The sequence below is a fragment of the Mirounga leonina genome, unplaced genomic scaffold (assembly GCF_011800145.1).
Source record: "Mirounga leonina isolate KUSES-001 unplaced genomic scaffold, KU_Mleo_1.0 Mir_104, whole genome shotgun sequence".
NCBI lineage: Eukaryota > Metazoa > Chordata > Mammalia > Carnivora > Phocidae > Mirounga > Mirounga leonina.
The window spans coordinates 4,957,602-4,980,131 of record NW_023270231.1 but is presented as its reverse complement, the minus strand read 5'-3'; the positions used below and the strand labels follow the sequence as shown (position 1 = coordinate 4,980,131).

Genomic DNA, 22,530 nt, shown 5'->3' with positions numbered 1-22,530 from the left:
GAATCAGGCTTTGGGGGTTTCTGAGAATGTGCTTTTCAAAGCTTCCTGGGTGATACCAGCAGTTTTATGTTTAGAAAAGAAGCTAGACTAGAATGCCTTTCTCCCTGGGTGTAGCTCAAGTGGCGCACCATCCTTGGCAGATGGCCCCCTCTAGTGGTAGGCTGGTAGTGACCTCTGATTCAAAACTGACTTCTCCTTTGAGCAAAAGGTGCGTGTTCAAATATTAAACTCTTTGGTGCTTTGTCAAACAAAGGAACAAAATTACAGGTAAAGTTGGAATCATTTATGGCATAGTGAACTTGGCCATTTTTTAGCATTGTTTACACTTCTGGCCAAAGGACTCTGTTCCTATAGACCATAGGAAAAGTACTCAACTGTTTTAATAAAATTAGAGACTTCTTTGCATCAGTTTCATTTTGTATCTCCTACTAGCACAGAGACCCCAGCTCTACTTACCAAGTCACATGAGCCTCTCAGGTCAGCAACCTGGTGGACAAATCTCATTCTATTCCGTGTATATATCCTATTTTGTTTCATTCAGGAGAGCTATCTTAGGTTGTGGGAACAAAACCCCTCAAAATCTCAAGTGGCTTTAAAACAACAAAAGTTTCTGTCTCACGCACACTGCCTACGTGACTGTGGAGTTGGCCGGGTGCTCTTGTTTGGTGCAGACGACTTGGATGGAGGCCGCTGGAACAGCCACTGTTGAACCTTCCTGATGGTCATGGCTGAGACAAAGGGCCCGGGAAGACGGTCCATTAGCAATTCAGTGGACGTCTGCCCCCTCCGGTCACCCCCCCACCGGCACAGGACGCTGCAGAAGTTCAGTCCCCGCTCTGGGGCCTGGACAGAGAGCACGTGAGCGGTGCGGAGGACTGCCACACCGCAGCGGAAGCAGCACCTAGTCTTATTTACACAGTATTCAGACTTCGGGAGCACACCTGGTGGAAGTATACTGACTGGGATCCTCGGACTTAATTTGCTACTTGTTCCGATGTGCTGGGATTGTACCATTGCGTGATGCCGTCCGTATTTCAGATTTCTATTTCCCCATCATTTTTGTAATCGTTTCCAACCCACTGACTTTTGACTGAAAGAAGACAAAGTTTAACCATCTCTGAAGAGAAAACAGAGTTAGATTCGATTTCTCCTCCATTGCACTTGATCAAATTTAAGTGAGAAAATACAACATCCTTTTGGGGCCCTTTTTGTGTCCACTTGCTGATTTCCACTGTTTTTCAGACCATGGGTACATACACCCACTCGTAATCAGTTTTCTCTTAAACGCTTATTATCACCTTATGAACTTGGGCATCAAAGTTAGTACTCAACCATCTAAACCCTCATACTAGTTATTAACATGCATTTCCACTTTGTGGTGTTTTCATGTTATAAAACTTGTTCCAGTGATCTAAACCATGCTGTTGGCACAGTATGTCTCTAGAGGTCTGCTTTTCAAACACTGGCCCGAACACGAGGCTCTGCGATCCCCTCATTAGGGCTCCCATGTTGTCTCTGAAGTATGCCTGCCATGTTTTCATGAGCACATGACATCAGAAACACTCTGCTTTTCCTAAAAGTTTTGACGTTATGTCAAATTGTGAATTGAATTGGTTAGTGGAGAAGGAAAAATTATATAGTTTCCAAGTTTAAAAGGGAGGCCTTTTCTCCTACGGCTCCAGTAATGGGACAAGAGCCTTACAGAGATTTAAGGAATTAATAACTTGAATATGCTAAGTTTTGAAAAAAAAAAACAACACCTTCAAGAAAATAAGTTTTACACTCTAGTTGTTTCTACTCTGGCTTTCACAAAAAAAGAGAGTCCAGTATTAGAATCCTGGCAAGTTGAAGGTAGGAATTACAAGGTTTCGATTGGTTTTTTAAATCCTATATGGTTTTTAAAAATACTTTTTCCTCATTTTTTAAACACTGCTTTTGATTTGGAAAGCAAAGTATTTTTTAAAAGATTTTATTTATTTGAGAGAGAGCGTGAGCATGGGGAGAGGCAGAGGGAGAAGCAGGCTCCCTACTCAGGACACCAGGATCATGACCTGAGTTGAAGGCAGATGCTTAACCAACTGAGCCACCCAGGCGCCCCAAGGAAAGCAAAGTATTTAAAAAGAATAAAAATCACCCATAATTTCACTTTTGGAATCAGTCTTTTCAAGTTGCTTTTATTGTCAGTGCTAACAGAACTCCCCTTGTTGACAAGTACACCCCCACTCACGCAGGAGTCATTTTTACTTCTATTTTTAAAGTCTGCTGCCTATCGTTCAGCTTCTGAAATTCAAACGCATTCCAAACAATTCCATAATTCATCCGTTAAGGTACACCTGTTTCTCCCAACTTTGAAAATACAGAATGCTATGACTATTTTTAAAGTTGCATTTAATAGATCTCACTTGCTTGGAAAATAATAAAAATACTAGGAGCAGCTTGCAGAACTAATGATTCTTGTGGCCACTCAGAAAAAGACTTCCTTCTCCAGCAGATTTGACATTCGGTTGCAGTATGGTTCAGAGGGAAGTCGGGACATTTCTGGTAGACTGAGTAAACCCTGCTATTAACCATGCTTCTAGAGTCATCCATTTTCCTTGTTCTTACTAAAACTGATGTTGGTGTTCTCCTAATCTATTTTTGATGAATGTTGGCTGTTTGGCCCTTAGTTTTTCTTTCTATTCTTAATAGATAAAAGTAACTCCTTGCTTTTCTATTGTTTTATATGCTCTAAGGTAAAAGAGAATGGCTTCTGACTAGCTGGAAATAATTCCCACGAACCTAGAAGAACTTCTGTGTCAATTCTAGATGGAATACTCTATTACTTTCCAAATGAGAACTTGCCAAACTGAAGTCATCTCTCCGAGTGGCACCAAGCCTGCTAGTTTCCCCTGACAATCATTTACCGGTCCCCTTGGATTTAGGCAGATCGGCACAGAAGAGGTGAGAAGAGGCTTGACTAAAGGCTGGGGCTCTGGGCTCTAATTTTTATTCCTGGTTGATCAGACTTTGCTTTTCTGGGCTTCAGCTTCATCTGACAAAATGATCTCTGAGGTATCGTTCTGCTCTTACGATTTTGCCCATCTGTATTTCTAATCTTTACCATGGACTGAGTGATAAGCTTCATGTATTTTTTTTAATGTGCTATGCCAAATACTAAACTTAGTTAGGGTTCGGATTACTACTGTGTTTCCAGTGCCTGGGACAGAGCAGGAGGTCTCTATAAATATCTGAGTGAACAAATGAACTTTATATGTGGCTCCTGTATAAACCCCATAGTTTAAAAATGGCAGAGGATTCTGTTAGTTCTAGGGTCAGAGAGCATAACATTACGTGCCAGCAAGTTGAGGTCATTTCTGTGAGTGGTTTTTGATTATCCAACTAAATTCAGATCCAGAACTCAGAGCTTTCTAGAATAGAGATTACAAACCTGGGGCATTCAGGTGAAATCTGGGCTGATGAATTTTTTCTTGGTTTGGCCTCAAAGGTGCAGTTTTAAATGACTTTCTAAAAAACATTTGAATTCGTTGCCAACTGTTTAAAAGTTGCAGGCCTATACATACAAATCCAATTTCTGGCTTTTCTTGGAAAATTGGAAGAGCTGGTATTGGTCACTCGTTCCTGCCGGGCAGCAGTTGGCAGGGGCTGAAGTGGGTCAAACGGGCTTTCTCCCTTACCCCAAATCCCCTCCCCATCACTACCTGCTCTTGGAAATTAGATTGTTATCATCAAACTTCTGTCCAAGTAGGAGATGACAACTCAGATTTATTGGCAAACATGGCTTCTGCTTCTCATTTAATGACATTGTAGAGTGCACATACTCTGTGTGGATCAAAGCGGAAAAGAGAAGAGAACCAGGAGCACTGTGCATAAATTTGATGTTCACTTGTACAAGTGTAGAATCTGTATTTTCATTTTTCTTTAATTATAGTAGTCATTAAGAAAAATCAGTAACCAAGTGTTTCATTTGAATGTATTTTCAGTTTGGGTCTACACTTGACGTTTGTGGTATCACCACATGATTGCATGGAACTGGGCCAGTGTTCCTCCCTCGTTGTTGGGCACTGGAAGCCGGTGGGAAGCTTGTGAAAACTACAGATGCTTGGGCCCAGCCCCATGGATTCTGACTGGGCATGTTTGGGATGGAGCCTGAGTACGTGTTCTTTTACAAATTTTGCAGATGATTCGGATCCATCGAAATGTGAGAGCCTTTGATCTAGGGCAAATATTCCTGCTATTTTGGTTGTGGTGGTGGTGGGGTTCTTGTTTTTGGAACTATTGCTTTTTTGGAAGGAGTTTCTTAAAGTAGAAATAGACCTAGAGATGTGTGCCTGTGCGGAACATTTATGGCTGAGGACTCCAAGCAGCGCACAGGGCCTCTCTGCAGTGAAGCAGCAAAGCCTGGCGGGCATGTTGGTGCAGGTGCGCAAGGAGACCTGACCTCGTCCACCAACCACTGTGGTTGATTAGCCACCCAGAAATGTCTGAAACTATTTATATTTTCAGTTTTACATTGTCAGTTTTTTTCCCACAAACATACAGAATTTTGGAAGTAAACCAGCCTTCAAGAGATCCAGAACACTTGTCTTATTTTAACAAGAGAGCGCACTATTCAGCTTGTCCAAGGCCACACACAGCTGATGGCTGAGCTGGGAATAGTTCTTAGATCTCTGAATTCCAGTCTAGGGCTCTTCCTATTTTTTCTGCTCACCTCAAAAACAAAAAAATTGAAATATCCCTGTGTATTCGGTTGTATTCAAGAGAACTGCTTTGTTAAATGGAAAGGTATTATACGTGAGCTTTGGTGAAAAGACGGAATCGTGAAAGTTTCTGAGATAGCGTAATATTTAAAACTATCAATCTGGCATCAATTTTTAAATAAAAGGCTGCAGAATGAATCTTGATCTATGGCAAGCCACAGCCCACCAGGACATGGAAGTTGGAAACTGTTGCCTATGAAATGTCCTTGCAGCACTTACTAGGAAAATGCTCTCGGGGTAGTTAGAAGCCCCAAGTGGTGCAGACCATGCGATGGGAGAGAAGAGATAGACAGTGTGTGAGACTGGGGAGTCAAGTCATGGTTTAGAGAATTTTAAAACATAAAACTACTTCCTTCCCAACAGAAGTATTACATCACTGAGAGGCAACATGTGAGGGATAGATACAAACATTATAAATGCCCATTTTCTTTCTAGTTGTTCGATAAATCTTTTCCAAAACCTATAGTCTTCCCTAAATTACTCTGAAACTCTTCCTTCCCCCTTAGAAAAGATGAAGCATTGCTGAAAATTTAAGGGGCACTTACATTTTTGTTATTATGAGCTATATTGTACAACTCACAAAGAAGGGAACTTGGAAGATGGGAGCCTCGGTCTGTGTTTCCGTGTTGCTGATGGTGGAGGATTGATTTCCGAAGGGCCGTGTGTGCTTCCCCCCAACCCCACCCTGAACCTTCGTAGTCTCAATGCCCCCTCTTCTCAGTCTCGGGCAAGCTGATGTCTGATGCCTCTGCCAGTGTTTGGGCTCAGAGCTGGCAAACTGGCACCTAGGGGGATCAGTCTGCCTGGCAACCGTGCTTCTTTCGCTTAGACAATGTTTCTAAAAAATTTGAGCTAACATTTAAAAATTGTGAGATTTCACATAAAAAATCTGGGTTCTTGAGTTCTCTGGGAAAATCAGAAAATCTAAGTCCATTCCCATTGTGATATTCAATAGAAGCTTAGGAGCTCCTGCCCCTTAAACAGGCATCTACTCCCTGCCCCCTAACTATGCTCTAGTTAATACATCTCAATAGAACATTCTATGAAGACTGTATGAAATGTTCTGTATCTCTCCTGTCCAACAGGGTAGTAACCATGTATGTCTTGAGCACTCGAACTGTAGCTAGTGGGACTGAAGAACTGAATTTGAGATTTTATTTAATTTTTATTAATTTAAATTTAAATAGCCATGTGTGCTAGTGATGACCATATTGGAATGAGTCTAGCTGATTATTGCTGAGCAGAAGTGAATGTGGGGCCAGTGTGAGCAGATGGTCGTTTTTTTCCAGAGCATCCAGGAATCCAGATTTTTAAATGAAGTCTCTTCCATTTAAAATTTTGGCTCCATTTTAAAAATGTGAAAGCCAAACAAAACACATTGATGGCATGAATTACATCCAGAAAAAAGGGTAAATAGGCACCCATAGATGCCCTCTACCCATTGGATTAATGAGCAGCCAAGGGCAAAGAGAAAGACACCTTGCACATCTGTCAGTGGAAATCAAAAGGCCAGTTAAAATGTTATTACTGCTCTGAAATAGAGCCTTACTTTCACAAATTAAAGTTGGTTGAAATTTTCACATGGCAGAGATTATATGCATCCTATCCTATAAAAGCATTTAACAAATGAAGTATAGACTAAGACAAAGGACAAAGAGAAGGTCTTCGAATGAGAGGGAACAGTGAGGGCAAAGGCCCAGGGGCAGGAGAGTGCATAGTTGGATGGGAACCTAAAGAAGCTTTGTGTGTCTGCTCTGTCCAATATGGTAGCCACTAGCCACATGTGGCTACTTAAATTTAAATTTAAGTGAAATTTCAAAAATTAAAAATTCAGTTTCTCAGTCACATTATCCACATCTCATGCACTCAATAGCCACGTATAGCCAGTGGCTACCATATTGGACCTTCAAGATATAGAACATGTCTATCATTGCACAAAGGTCTACAGACAGTGTAGAGCTTAGCGACTGGAGATGGGCTAGAGAGATACTCAGGGACAAGGCCATGAGGTCCCAAGGGGGTTAGTACTCCACAGTAGGAAGTGTGGACTTGGAATGAAGATTTTCTTTTAGGAAGGTCATGCTGCTGTAAAGTAGAAAATGGATTGGAAGAATTCACAAAAGTGGCTGGTAGAGCCCCTGTTAAGAAGCTGTGGCAGTACAGGGAAGAGATGAGGATGCCCCAGCAGTCAGACATTACCCACTTATCTACCACCACATCATGCTGGGCCTCAGACGTAGAGGGTAGTCATTACTTACAGTGCCAGGTATAGAATACCCACCGGAAATAGCTCTAATTCTGCAGACGAGACGCTGGGGTTCATAGTGGTTAAATAAATCAATCCCACAGACCACACAACTAGTAAGTTCCACAACTGTTGATTCTAACCCATGGCTATTTATTTCCAAATCCTGAGGTTATTTTCTGTTTTTCTCTCTATACAACGTTCTCAACAACTTCCCCCCCACATCCAGTGAGTCGCTTTCTCCATCTGCATCCTCACCCTTTTCTGTTCCTTTGAAAATGAGAGTGATATTTCAGAGCAATTTTTCTTTCATACCTTCTTCTATTCCAAATTAAGGGTAATTACAGCTGGTTGGTTCAATGCCAGAACCCAACCTGGTAAGAGTCCTTTGTACATGATGGTATTAAATGTGTGAGCTTTTATAAAAATATGTGAGCCTTTGAGGAACTCTTCAGACATCTGGGGAATTTAAATGAGTAATTTATAATAGATTTCCTTGGCCAGCATAATTCCCTAGTGAAAAGAATGGTGCTTTACCTCAAACTATATGAGGAGTTAGAAGAGACTTAGTAGCTGAGACTGAAATTCTCAAGCCTCTAGGTGTGGATTTACTGATTTGCTTTGCCCTTTTTTCATTTGTTTTTCGATAACTAAGACTTTTAAAATCTCGTAAAACTTTATTTACCCTTTTTTCTGGATGTAATTTCAAACTTACTGGAAAGTTGCTGGGAGAGTACAAAGAACCTCGCTGTACCCTTCACCAGGATTCATCATTGTTACCATTTTGCCACATGGACTTATCATTTTCTCTCTCAACACACACACATTATTTTTTGAGCCACTTAAGAATAAGCTGCAGACATAATCCTGCTTTATTCCTGAATATTTTAGTGCGCATTTTCTAAGACAAGAACATTTTCTTATATAATCAGAGTAAAATGATCAAAAGAAGAAATTTAACACCAGCATGGTAGTATTATTTAGTCCACAGTATCCAATTCACAGGATTATTCAAATTTCATCAATTATCCCACTAATGTCTTTTTTTTTTAAAGATTTATTTATTTATTTTAGAGAGAGAGTGAGTGAGCACGGGGAGAGGGAGAGAGAGAAACTTCAGTGGGCTCCGCGCTGGGTGCAGAGCCCAACAGGGGGGCACTCTCATGACCCTGAGATCATGACCTGAGCTGAAACCAAGAGTCCAGTGCTCAACCCACTGCACCACCCAGGGGTCCCCCATTAATGCCGTTTATAGCTGTTTACAGCTCTTTTCCCCACACCCTGTGCAGAATCTAATCCAGGATTATGCATTACACTGAACTGTCACATCTCTTATAATCGAACAATTCCTCATACTTTTTGAATTTCATGACATTTGTATTTTTGAATAGAATAAATAACAATAGTGATAGATAATGTGTAGTGTAAACCTGTACATAATCTATAATCTATTGATTATGTATAGATTACAGTCTATAACCTATACATGAATACATAATCTATCCTCTACATAATATTTTACCTATAATATCTACTATATGATACATACATGAATATACTCATGAATTCTTACACACTATCATCTCTTGGGAAGAGGTCTTCAAACGAGAGGGAACAGCAAGAGCAAAGACCCAGAGGCAAGAGAGGACATGGTTGGTTGGGAAACTAAAGAAATTTTATATATCTTTATATATCTTCTCTAATTATGGTAGCCATAGTGGATATCTATACATATAATCTTTTGTGTAGATTATAGATGATGTAAGAAATTTATTTACTAATAAATATCTACAAACAAATAGATAAGAGATAGGGAAAGCTCTCCTTGCAGTAAAATGATAACTAATAAAATGTAGAACAGCATGACAGACCTAGAGAAGTCCCATTTTGCAACCATTACAATAATGAAGAATTCAGGGGACAGTTATCAATGGATACAAAAACTAGTGGAAGAAAGTTTGAAGAAGAAAAAGGTATTTATATAGCCTCAAAATATTGCGCCACAAATCACTTACTAATTAGAAAGGAAAGGACAGTAACCGGGAGACAACATCTTAGCCAAGCAGTCAAAATGAACATCATCAACGATGGGACAAATGATCAACACGTGCTTCTTGATATGATGCATAAGGAGGGCACTACTTCACTTACATTGTATTACTGTTAAAAATCAATCCATTCATGAGGACACCTACCCCAACAGGGATGTTCTATAAAATGTGTGTTTTTTTAAATTTTATTTTGTTATGTTAGTCACCATACAATACATCATTAGTTTTTGATGTGGTGATCCACGAATCATTGTTTTCATATAACACCCTGTGCTCCATGCAGTACGTGCCCTCCTTAATACCCATCACTGGGCTAACCCATCCCCCCACACCCCTTCCCTCTAAAACCCTCAGTTTGTTTCTCAGAGTCCATAGTCTCTCATGGTTCAGCTCTCCCTCCGATCTCCCCCCCTTCATTTTCCCTTCCTTCTCCTAATGTCCTCCATGCTATCCCTTATGTTCCACAAATAAGTGAAACCATATGGTAATTGACTTTCTCTGCTTGACTTCTTTCGCTTAGCATAATCTCCAGTTCCATCCATGTTGATGTAAAAGTTGGGTATTCATCCTTTCTGATGGCTGAGTAATATTCCATTGTATATATGGACCACAGCTTCCTTATCCATTCATCTGTTGAAGGGCATCTCGGCTCTTTCCACAGTTTGGCTATTGCGGACATTGCTGCTATGAACATTGGGGTGCATATGGCCCTTCTTTTCACTACATCTGTCTCTTTGGGGTAAATCCCCAGTAGTGCAATTGCTGGGTCATAGGGTAGCTCTATTTTTAAATTTTTGAGGAACCTCCACACTGTTTTCCAAAGTGGCTGTACCAACTTGCATTCCCACCAACAGTGTAAGAGGGTTTCCCTTTCTCCACAACCTCTCCAACATTTGTTGTTTCTTTCCCTGTCAATTTTTGCCATTCTAACTGGTGTAAGGTGGTATCTCGATGTGGTTTTGATTTGAATTTCCCTGATGTGTGCTTTTTAATGAGAAGCCTGCCCAAACCAAGGTTTGCACAGGGAATTGAATTACCAAAGAGAAACCACTAGATGTCACTGTAGTTTTGCAAGTTGCACGAGTTTTCGCAGGTTCAGTATAAATTCCTTTGTGGCCTGCCTCCTTACTTTGACACTAGGGTGGACTGGACACATGTAGCCAATTCCAACACAGATAGCTTTTGAGAAGGCTACAAGTTAAATAATGGCAAAACAGTGGAGGAGGAGACAACAGGCTTAGATGAACGCTTGCCTCTGCCATTAGAAAATCTGATGGTGGCTCCTGGCAAGCCCTGCCCTGTCTCTTTGAGTCTTGGTTTCCTCCTGTAAAATGAGGGGATTTGGATTGCTGGCTCCTCGTCACCTCTAGCTTTAACAGCTTATGATTTTAAGCTGATGTTTTCTCAACTAAAATCATTTCAGGGCCCCTTGTAAGATTTTTGCTCAACCATGTTGGTCCCACTACTGGTTTCTCTGTTTTTTGTTTTTGTTTTTATTTTCCACCCAGTACTCGAGTTTATCTAATGCTTGTCTTTAAGTTGACTTGGCTTTTAAAAATGTAAATAAAGGAAATAATTTATAGGCCGATTACAAATGGAAACCAGTTCACTTGCCATAAATAGAGGGTAACCACAAAAATAAATATAATAAAAACAACATAATTAGAGTAGATGTTATTGTCTGCCAAAGGCTCAGAGCCTGTACCCTGCTCTGTTTTTCCTTTTTAAAGGGAGGTTTAGAGGTGTTAAAGAGAAGTTGAAGGCAGACTAGCCCTGAGACTTCCCTCTTGATGTAAGCAAAAGAATTGAGACTGAGAAGATCTTCCTGTCTGTGTGGCTCAGTATTACTTAATTCTGTATCTGTGAACTAACCACGATATTTCATATACCATCTAAAACCAGTCCCATGCTTCCATAAGCTGTTCTAAGTTCGTTTGTTTTTTCTTTTCTTTCAATTCTTGATTCTTCAATATTTCTAATAGGCTCTAAAGAGTATGATTAGAAGTCACACATTATTGTTTTCTTCAATCTGTATTTAAGCTTTCATTTTATTTTGATAGTCCTTTCCATTTAGTATTGGGTTAGCTTCCTTTGCGTGTTTATTTAAATTTGCTTTTATAGTCCATCTTCTTCCATTTGAAATACTCACTCCCTTTTTAACAGAGGAGATGATATATACCCCTCTGCTGTCAATGTCGAAGCAATTATATGCCACCAAATGGCTTGTGATTTGGCATCTTCTCCTGATAAAGGCTTATGATAGATAGGATGTGGCAGAGGTCAGGAATTCTGCTGAGTACAACCTGAGGGTATGCTTCAAATTGCTTGAGCTTTATCCAAATCCCCTAGGACACAATCAGAAAACTGGTCCCCTTCAATTTTGGCGCAGAGCTTTCTTCTTCATTCTTCACAGAGATTCAGAGTGAAGACGTCTAAAGCTGAGCCATCTAATTGCACGCTTTACTCCCTGGCATTAGGGTAGCCCTTTCCTGCTTTGTATAATCAGTTATAATTACTAATTTGCTGGCCACAATTAGCATAGGGAGTTTTATAGGAGCAGAGACAATTCCTTAGCTACCCAATCATCCTAAATAATTTAAAAAGGGGAAGACAAAGAATTTCTATCAAATGTGTTTTGTTTTCTGAAAGCTGGTGTTGCCATTAAGGAAAACTATTAAAAGGTAAAAAAAAAAATCAGGAAATTCATAAAGATCAATACACCAAATATTTCCTGCATTACGAAAGTTATTTTTTCCTAATTTAATTTCCTTGGTGAGGTGAGCTTAATTTGCCATTAGAAACCCAAAAGCTGAGAGGTCAGCTTCATTGTTCAACGGAACAGAATGTTTTTTGTCTTGCATGAAACCCTGTTCCTATCTGCAAAAAAACCTAGAGGGATTTCTTTTCAGAAGAAATTTTCATTAAAAGGTTGACTTTGAATCAACAGAAACTTTTTTTAAAAAAGATTTATTTATTTATTTGAGAGAGATAGAGCAGGCACACAGAAGGGGAGGGAGAAGCAGGCTCCCCGATGAGCAGGGGCTCCGAGGCGGACTCCATCCTGGGACTCCAGGATCATGACCCGAGCCGAAGGCAGATGCTTCACCAACTGAGCCACCCAGGTGCCCCAGAAACTTCTTTTTCTATGTCAAATTTGGTAGAACTATACTCTTACCACCCACTCATCCCAATTCAGAGTAAAATCCCGCTTATTTTCCCCTCTGTTCATTACTGTACCTAAGTGGAAATCCAAACCACAGTGAGCAGATATTAGAAGATACACTGAATATACTAATGACAATCAGATATGAAGCATGGTTATTTTCTGGTGAGAGAGTTACTTGAGCTTTGTTAAAGAATTCTTCAGGTTTCCTTTAGCCCCGTTTGTTCCTAATGCTGATTCATTTTTATGGCTCCATTATCCTTTTTATGTTTATAGATTCCTCCCCGCCCCCCACAACATTTGGTCAATTATTTGATTATGTGTTGACATCATTCTCAATGGAATGGATGATGGTATTCTGGCAGAGTCTCCTTCCAGGTTTTGCTGAGTATCACTAGTCAGTGTATTTTGAGCCAGTTTCTGGAACTATATCCCCAGGGTTGCAAATTATACTTTATTTCATTGTTTTAAAGTGTCTAGAGCCAACATGTCTCTTTGAGATACTGAATCAAGTATTGTCTTCCTAGCACATCTATAACTATTGATTCCTATGAGAGACGTCTCATTATATTTGTGCTTATCTTCGGACCACAGCATCGAAAGAGGCTTTACAGATCCTTTCATCCCATCTGGTACCCAGGTCCCCACCATATCAGCCTTCTGTGGTGCAAGTAATAGAAACCAACTCTGGGTAAGTTAAACCAAAAATGGTATTTATTTTATGAATACAGGGTGGCTCGTAGAATTTAAAAAATGTCCGAAGAACCAGTTCAGAAAGGTCAGAGCCTGTATCGACTCTGGGGATCTAGGTACCAGGTACTAACTGGCAGTGTCTTTAGGAATTATCTACTGGTGATTCCAAGGGTATTTTGGGGAGAGTTTTAACTGCCCCTTGCCAGTTCTTAGTCTGGGTAGTTGAGATTTCTTACATTTATTCCAAAGGCTATGTAAAAGTAGTTTAAAATTATCCCCTGAAACTTGCCCTCACCCAGATTGCCACCCCCGTCCTTTCTACACAGAAATGATATGGCTGCCACTTACAATAGATACGTTTGCATTTTCTACAGTTTATATGGTTGGAATCCTAAAATGTTTACTCTTTTTTGTTTTCGTGGTTTCTTTGATGTTTTATAATTACTTTGAGATTCATCAATGATATTCTAGGAGTTAGCTCATTCTTTTTTGTTTTGTTTTATTTACTAATATTCTTTGGATATACTACTATTAGTTTATCCATTCACTTGCTTATGGACATTTGAGTTATTTCTTATTTTTGCCTATTGAAAATAAAGCATATACAAATATTTATGTATAATTATTAATCTGGGGGGAAAAGGCTTTTTTTTTCTGCCTCAAAGGAAATCTTTATTAATCATGTGTGGTTCACACATGTTCTCTTTATAAAAATGTAGCTTTCTAGGGGTGCCTGGGTGGCTTAGTCACTTAAGTATCTGACTCTTGATTTTGGGCTCAGGGTTGTGAGATCCAGCAAGCCTCCTTGGGCTCTGTGCTCAGTGGGGAGTCTGCTTTTCTCCCTCTCCCTTTGCCCCTCCTCCCTCACGCTCTCTCTCTCTCAAATAAATAAATAAATCTTAAAAATAAACAAACAAAACTCCCAGCTTTCTAGAGAAGCACAGTCCTCAAGGATGGCTTCAGCTTTGCATCATGAGTCTTGTATTAAAAGAAAATTACAGTGGTATAATTTGTTTGTATTATGACACCTCCTTTCTTTTTTTTAAGTTTATTTATTTTTAGTAATCTCTACCCCCAATGTGGGGCTTGAACTCACGACCCTGAGATCAAGAGTCACATGCTCTGCCAATGGAACCAGCCACGTGCCACTATATTATGATGCTTTCTAAAAAAAAAAAAAAAAAAAAAGTCTGGTTAATCTTTCCTTAAATGTTACATAAAACATATAAAATAGATAACAAATTAGAGTTTATGCTTACAAAAAACAGTAAGTGCAAACAGTCCTAGATCATACATGTATTATTTAATCAGTTTAGTGTGAGATTGGTTACCTGGTACATGATTGTGAAAAAGACATTAAAAAATATTCTTTTTTAAAAAATTTATTTATGTGACAGAGGGAGAGAAAGAGAGTGTACAAGCAGGCGGAGTGGCAGGCAGAGGGAGAAGCAGGCCTGCTGAGCAGGGAGCCGGACATGGGGCTCGATCCTTGGACCCTGGGATCATGACCTGAGCCGAAGGCAGATGCTTAATGACTAAGCCACCCAGGCGCCCCTACATTTAAAAATATTCTAAGATTTAATCTGCATCTCCCTTTCTACAGAAGAAAATTGTGATTTTGGGTCATAAACAGCATGGCCATCCAAACTCATTCCTAAAGGCTGGGCAGCCCTTCCCCGTTTGGTTTCCTTGGTGGTTCTAACCTTGCGACGTAGTATGCTGTACATGCATAGAACCATTCTACTGAGTAGAATACTGAGTAGAACTCAGTAGAATGCAAAGAACCATTCTACTGAGAGAGATGACTTATTAAGGCCAACATTCCTGACATTAGTATGCTTTTCAAAGAGCCATTCCAGAAAAGAAGAGGTGCAGAATTGTTTTCACATGGTACACAGTTAAAATGATGACTATAAAAACACTTCTTGCCCCTGGCAGCTTCACCTCAAAGTATGGTGGGTCTACTCGAGTTTTGACGGTTGCAAGTCCTGCCTTTCCTTGAGCAGAATTGGGCCTCCCTCGGTTTTCGCTCACTCTCCTTCCCTCTACTTCCTTGAGTTCCTCCAGAGCAAATCCTTCAGACAATGATGTCAGCTTGCAAGTTCCTCTCATGTCACTCTCTCCTTCTCCAGATAGTTCTGAGCTCTGAACTTATCTTCTCTCTGTGGGAGACACTTGCTCCAAATCTTTGTATAGCCTGCTCCTTCTTGGTCTTCAGTTCTTGGTTCAAATGTCATCTCCTCAGAGAGTCCTGCTCTGATAATCCAGCTCAAGGCCCTCATCCTCGATGCCTCCCTCTACCCACCACCCTGTTTTTCAGACTCTTTATTGAAATCTGAAAATACTTTTTTGGGGGGCTTACTTTTTGCTATTTCTCTCCCAATGAAACTGTAAGCCCCATAAGAATAGAGAACTTTCTATTACTGTGTACTCATTGTCTGGAACAGTGCCTTTCATATCAAAGTTCCTCAATATATATTTATTGAATAAACTAACAAACCAATAGTATGTTTTATACAAGTTTTATTGTAGGGTATAACACACATAAAGAAACACGCATAAAACTATACATATTGTTTAGGAAACGGTTGTAGAGTAAACTTTGTTAACCACCATCCAAGTCAAGAAACAGAATAGTATTGGTTTCCCAGAAACTATCCATTTCCACCCATGCCCCCTGCCCCCTAGAGGTAACTACTATCCTCCCTTCTGGGATAATCATTTACCCACTTTTCTTCATAGTATTACCACTTACACACTCATCCCTAAACCATGTAGTTTAGTTTTGCCTGCACGTAGAAATCAGTACATATGGAATTATACTGCACGTACTCTTCCGCACCTTAGTTACTTTATTTAAGATTATGTTTTTAGACTTCCAATTTCTGGCATGACGGAGTGAGAAGGTTGACAAATCTTGTCCTCCAAAACAGCTATTAAGTTGGTTAAAAGTTCAAAAACAACCATTTCAGTGCTCTGGCAATTGATCAGAAACCTACCCCACACTGACGAAAGGCCCTTGAACTCTGGGTAAGAGCAGGTATGAATCTGTGACACTGTTGAAGGAGTTGCTCCCACCCCTTCCCTGAGCCCCAGTTCTGTGGTGGTCCTGCACCCTAGGGGGGGAGGGGGCAGCCATGAGAGCTGGCGGCATTCTTGCCACCCCCGTAGAATGGGCTCCTGGATCTGGAGCATTGTCCGTTCGCGCGGCAATCTTGATGCCGAGCAGACAGGGAGAGCCAGCCGCGGGCCACTAGCCTCAGCTTGCAAGCGACGGTCTAGCAGGCAGCCCAGGATTTAACAGCAATGTCCCGACTTGAGACAGCCACAGGGACAGAATGCATGTTTTGTTCAAATGCACACGTAACAGTCTCCAGAATAGATCCTATAGTCCATCACAAAATAAATCTCAGTGCATCTATTTTATTTTTATTTTTTGATTTTTATTATGTTTTTTAATTTTAATTTCAGTACAATTAACATACAGTGTTATATTAGTTTCAGGTGTACGGTATAGTGATTCAACAGTTCTATACAGTACTCAATGCTCATCACGACAAGTGCACTCTTTAATCCCCATCCCCTATTTTCCCCATCCTCCCCCGCCCCTGCTAACCATCAGTTTGTTCTATGTACTTAAGAGTTTGTTTCTTGGTTTGTCTCTCTTTTTTTTCACCCTTTGTTTATTTGGTTTCTTAAATTTTGTATGAGTGAAATCATATGGCATTTATCTTTCTCTGACTTATTTTGCTTAGCATAATATATTATGATACATATATATATGTATATATATATATATACCACATTCATCTATCAGTGGACACTTGGACTGCTTCCATAATTTGGCTATTGTAAATAATGCTGCAATAAACATAGGGGTGTATATATCCTTTTGAATTAATGTTTTTGTATTCTTTAGGTAAATACACAGTAGTGGGATTACTGGATCGTAGGGTAGTTCTTTTTTTTTTTTTTTAAAGATTTTATTTATTTATTTGAGAGAGAGAATGAGAGAGAGAGAGCACATGAGAGGGGGGAGGATCAGAGGGAGAAGCAGACCCCCTGCCGAGCAAGGAGCCCGATGTGGGACTCGATCCTGGGATTCCAGGATCATGACCTGAGCCGAAGGCAGTTGCTTAACCAACTGAGCCACCCAGGCGCCCGATCATAGGGTAGTTCTATTCTTAATTTTTTGAGGAATCTCCATACTGTCTTCCACAGTGGCCACACCAGTTTTCATTCCCACCAACAGTGCATGAGCATTCTTTTTTCTCCACATCCTCACCAATGCTTGTTGTCTCTTGTGTTTTTTGATTTTAGTTGTTCTCACAGGTGTGAAGTGATATCTGCTTATAGTTTTGATTTGCATTTCCCTGCTGATGAGTGATTATGAGCATCTTTTCACGTGTCTGTTGGCCATCTTATGTCCTCTTTGCAGAAATGTCAGTTCATGTCATCTGCCCATTTTTTAATTGGATGATTAGGTTTTTTTGGTGTTGAGTTGTATAAATTCTTTATATATTTTGGATACTAACTCTTTATCAGAGATGTCATTTGCAAGTATCTTCTCCCATTCATTAGATTGTCTTTTAGTTTGGTTGATGGTTTCTTTCACCGTACAGAAGCTTTTTATTTTGACATAGTCCCAATAGCTTATTTTTGCTTTTATTTCCCTTGCCTCAGGAGACATATCTAGAGAATGTTGCTACAGCTGATGTCAGAGAAATTATTGCCTAGACTCTCTACTAGGATTTTTATGGTGTCAGGTCTCACATTTGGGTCTTTAATCCATTTTGAGTTTATTTTTGTGTATGGTATAAGAAAGTGGTCCAGTTTCATTCTTTTGCATGTAGCTGTCCAGTTTTCCCAACACCATTTGTTGAAGAGACGATTTCCCATTGCATATTCTTGCCTCTTTTGCCAAAGATTAATTGACCATAGAATCATGGGTTGGTTTCTGGGCTTCCTACCCTGTTCTCTTGATCTATGTGTCTGTTTCTGTGCCAGTACCGTACTCTTTGGATCACTACAGCTTTGTAGTATAACTTGAAATCTGGAATTGTGATGCCTCCAGCTTTTTCTTTTTCAAGATTGCTTTGGCTATTCTGGGTCTTTTGTGTTTCCATACAAATTTTAGGATTATTTTTTCTATTTCTGTGAAAAATGCTATTGGTATTTTGATAGGGATTGCATTAAATCTGTACACCACTTTGGGCAGTATGGACATTTTAACAGTATTTGTTCTTCCTGGCATATCTTTCCATTTGTTTGTGTTTTCTTGACTTTCTTTCATCAGTGTTTTATAGTTTTCAGAATACGGGTCTTTCACCTCCTTGGTTAAGTTTATTCCTAGGTATCTTATTATTTTTGGTGCAATTGTAAATGAGATTATTTTCTTAATTTCTCCTTCTATTGCTTCATTATTACTGTATAGGAATGCAATGAATTTCTGTACATTGGTTTTAATATCCTGTGACCTTGCTGAATTGATTTATTTGTTCTAGTAGTTTTTTTTAGTGGAGTCTTCAGGGTTTTCTATGTAGATTATCATGTCATCTGCAGATAATGAAAATTCTACTTCTTCCTTACCAATCTGGATGCCTTTTATTCCCTTTTTCTTGTTTGAGTGCTGTGGCTAGGATATCTAGTACTATGTTGGATAAAAGTGGTGAGAGTGGACATCCTTGTCTTGTTCCTGACCTTGGCGAGAAAGCTCTCAGTTTTCCCCCAATGAATATGATTGATGTTAGCTGTGGGTTCAATACATTTTAAAAGATGGAAATCATACAAAGTTTGTTCTCTGACCAGAAGAGAATTGAATTAGGGATCCACAAAGTGAGAATTCTGGGTAAGCCTCAAATATTGGGAAATTAAGCAACACACTTCCAAGTAGCCCCTGGGTAAAAGAAGAAAACACAAGGGAAGTTAAGATATTTTTTTTAACTGAATGAGAATGAAAATACAATATAACGAAGGGATGTATGGGACTTATGTATTAAAAAGGAGCTACGGGGGAAATTTTTAGCTTTAAATGCCTATATCAAAAAAGAATAAATGCCTCCAATCAATAACCTAAGCTCCTTTCTTAAGAAACTGTAAGCAGGAGGAGGTAAATAGTAAAGATTAGAGCAGAAATCAATGCAGTAGAACCCCCCAATACAGAAAAGTCAATGAAACCAAAGAAGTTCAATTTTTGATAATATTAGCAAAATTGGCAAATCCTCTGCAAGTCTGACAAATAAAAGGGAAGACACAAACCACCAAAAATCAGGAATGAAGAATAGACATCACTACCAATCCTAAAAAAAACTAGAGGATGATATGGTAATATTATGAATAACTTTCTGCCAACCAATTGGACAATGTAGATGCAACGGACACATTCCTAGACAGACAGAAATTGCCAAACAGAAGAAAAAATAGAGACTGTGGATAGACCAATTAGAAATAAAGAAATTGAACATTCATGTTCATAGCAGTTCTATTCCCAATTGCCATAAAATGGAAGTAACTCAAGCATTCATTAACAAAATGAATGGATAAACAAAATGTGGCATATACATACAATGGAACATTGTTCAGCCTTCAAATAGAGGAAGTTCTAATACACACTACAACATGGGTGAAACTTGAGGATGTTATGCTAAGTGGAATAAGTCAGTGATAAAAAGACATTTCTATAGGGGCGCCTGGGTGGCTCAGTTGTTAAGCATCTGCCTTTGGCTCAGGTCATGGTCCCAGGATCCTGGGATCGAGTCCCACATCGGGCTCTCTGCTCCGTGGGAAGCCTGCTTCTCCCTCTCCCACTTCCCCTGCTTGTGTTCCCTCTCTCGCTGTGTCTCTCTCTGGCAAATAAATAAATAAAATCTTTAAAAAAGGGATGCCTGGGTGGCTCAGTCGTTAAGCGTCTGCCTTCGGCTCAGGTCATGATCCCAGGGTGCTGGGATCGAGCCCCGCATCGGGCTCCCTGCTCAGTGGGAAGCCTGCTTCTCCCGCCCCCACTCCCCCTGCTCGTGTTCCCTTTCTCGCTGTGTCTCTCTCTGTCAAATAAATAAATAAAATCTTAAAAAAAAAAAAAAATCTTAAAAAAAAAAAAAAGACATTTCTATAAGGTGGTAGAGTAGTCAAAGTCATAGGGATGGAAAGTGGAATGGTAGTTTCCAGAGGCCAGGGGAGGGAAGAATGGGCGTTATTTAATGGGTTTCAATTTTTTACAAGACGAAAAAAGTTCTGGAGTTCGGCTGCATAACAGTGTGAATATATTTTGCACTACTGAATTGTACACTTAAAAATGGTTAAGATGGTAAGTTTTAAGTTATGTGTATTTTAGCACAATTAAAAAAAAGAAAGAAAAAGGAAGGCTGCTTGGAGAGCACAAGACGTCAACACTTGTCACTCTGTATTTGTGTGCCCCCAGAATTTTTCAGAAGAGAGAAGTAAAGAAATTGAATTGGCAAGTAAAGACATTCCCGCAGAGGAAAGTCCAGAACCAGATGATTTTTACTGGTAAGTTATATCAAATATTTAAAGAAGAAATAATACCAATCCTTCACAACCTTGTTCCAAAAATAGAGGAGGAGGGAACACTTCTCAATTCATTCTATGGGGCCACTGTTATCCTGTTACCAAAATCAGACAAAGACCTCACAGAAAAAGAAAACTGCAGACCATTTTTCCTCATGAACATTGATACAAAATTCTTAACAAAATATTAGCAAGTTTAATTTAGCTATATATAAAAAGGTTTCTACGTTATGACCAAGTGGGATTTCTCCCTGGAATGTTAGGTTGATTTAACATTCATTTCTATAGAACATATTCCTGGAAGTGGAATTTCTGGATTATAGGGTAAAAAGTTTTATAGATAATGCTAGACTGCTTTCCAAAGTGGTTGTATTATTAGCAGTGTAGGAGTATTTCTACAGGTATTTGGCAACGCTTGGTATCATCAGACTTTTTAACTTTCACTTATTTGATGGGTATAATAGTATCTTATTCTGGTTTTATTTTGAATTTGCCTGAATCATAATGAGGGTGCACCTTCTCATCTACGTATTGGTTATTCCAATGTCTTGCGTGCACATGCGCGTGTCTATGTGAAAAGCCTGCTGGGGCTGATGAGTAGCAACAACAGATAACATGCTGTTGAGTGTTCACTGTGTGCCAGGCACTGCTCTAAGTGCTGGATACAGAGTCACTTTATCATCACAATAGCCCTAGAAGGTAGGTAATATTATTATCTGTATCAATGTCTATTTTCTCTTTTGTGATGATGATAACATGAGTTTTCTCTTTTAATCTATTAATGTGGTGAATTGTATTACTTGATTTTCATTATGTTGCATTGACCTCAAAATCAAAGGCTAAACCCTACTTGTTGATGAGATATCCTTTCTACGTAGTGTGAATTCAATTTGTTAATGTTTTGTTAACATTTTTAAAAAATCTGTGTTCAGGGGCGCCTGGGTGGCTCAGTTGGTTAAGCGACTGCCTTCGGCTCAGGTCATGATCCTGGAGTCCCGGGATCGAGTCCCGCATAGGGCTCCCTGCTCGGCGGGGAGTCTGCTTCTCCCTCTGACCCTCCCACCTCTCATGTGCTCTCTCTCTCTCTCTCTCAAATAAATAAATAAAATCTTTAAAAAAAAAAAATCTGTGTTCAAAGGGGCGTCTGGATGACTCATTCAGTTGAGCCTCAGACTTGGTTTTGGCTCAGGTCATGATCTCAGTGGCGTGGGATCGAGCCTCCAGGTGGGCTCCCTGCTCAGGAAGAAGTCTGCTTCTCTCTCTCTCTCTCTGCCCCTCCCCCCACTCATGCTCTCTCTAAAATAAATAAATAAATCTTAAAAACAAATCTATGTTCCTGAATAAGATTAACCTGTAATATTCCTTTCTCATGATGTTCTTGTTAGGTTTTGGTATCAGTATTATTTTTAATCTTCAACTCATTTTCTTCTACTAGTTTGGAAGTAACATACTCTAGTTCTACAGTTTTCATTGTTATATTATTTATGGGTTGGATTGTGTTCCCTCTCCCCCAATTATATTGGAAGTCTTAACCCCTGGTATCGGTGAATGTGAACCGATTTGTGAATAAGATCTTGAAGATGTAATCAAGTTAAGATGAGGTCATTAGAGTGGGCGCTAATCCAGTACAACGGGTGTCCTTACAAGAAGGGGAGACAGAAACTCACAGGAGGGGGATGGACATGTGAAGGCAGAGATGGAGATCAGAGCTATGCTGCCACAAGCCTGGGGCTACCCAAGGAAAGACTCTGAAGGAAAGAAGAGCCTTCAGAGGGCGCTCAGCTCTGCCAACACCTTGATTTTGGATTTCCAGCCTTTAGGACTGAGAAAATAAATTTTTGTTGTTTCAAGCCAGTCTGTATGTGGTTTGCTACGACAGCCCTCACGATCCAATACATCGTAGAAATCACAGCCTGCAAAATTAATGCTACGACAGCTCTCATGATCCAATACATCGTAGAAATCACAGCCTGCAAAATTAACGCACCTGAGTCTAGTAGCCCCGAGAACCTTCACCCTCTCCTGGACAAATAAGGAGCACAAGGAAACTGCAAGCAGAACCTTTCATCCCTTCTCCTTTATCCCTATTCCAGCTCA

The 22,530-nt window shown here is 39.8% G+C and overlaps 1 long non-coding RNA gene across 1 annotated transcript; it reads left to right on the top strand.

Moving 5' to 3' along the window:
• Window positions 1-2,370: 2,370 nt before the first annotated feature.
• LOC118016142 lies at window positions 2,371-20,636 on the top strand. The gene is made up of 4 exons (XR_004680764.1): window positions 2,371-2,940; window positions 3,981-4,150; window positions 12,744-12,907; window positions 20,337-20,636. It is a non-coding gene; the product is annotated as an uncharacterized LOC118016142 (long non-coding RNA).
• The last annotated feature ends 1,894 nt before the right edge of the window (window positions 20,637-22,530 follow it).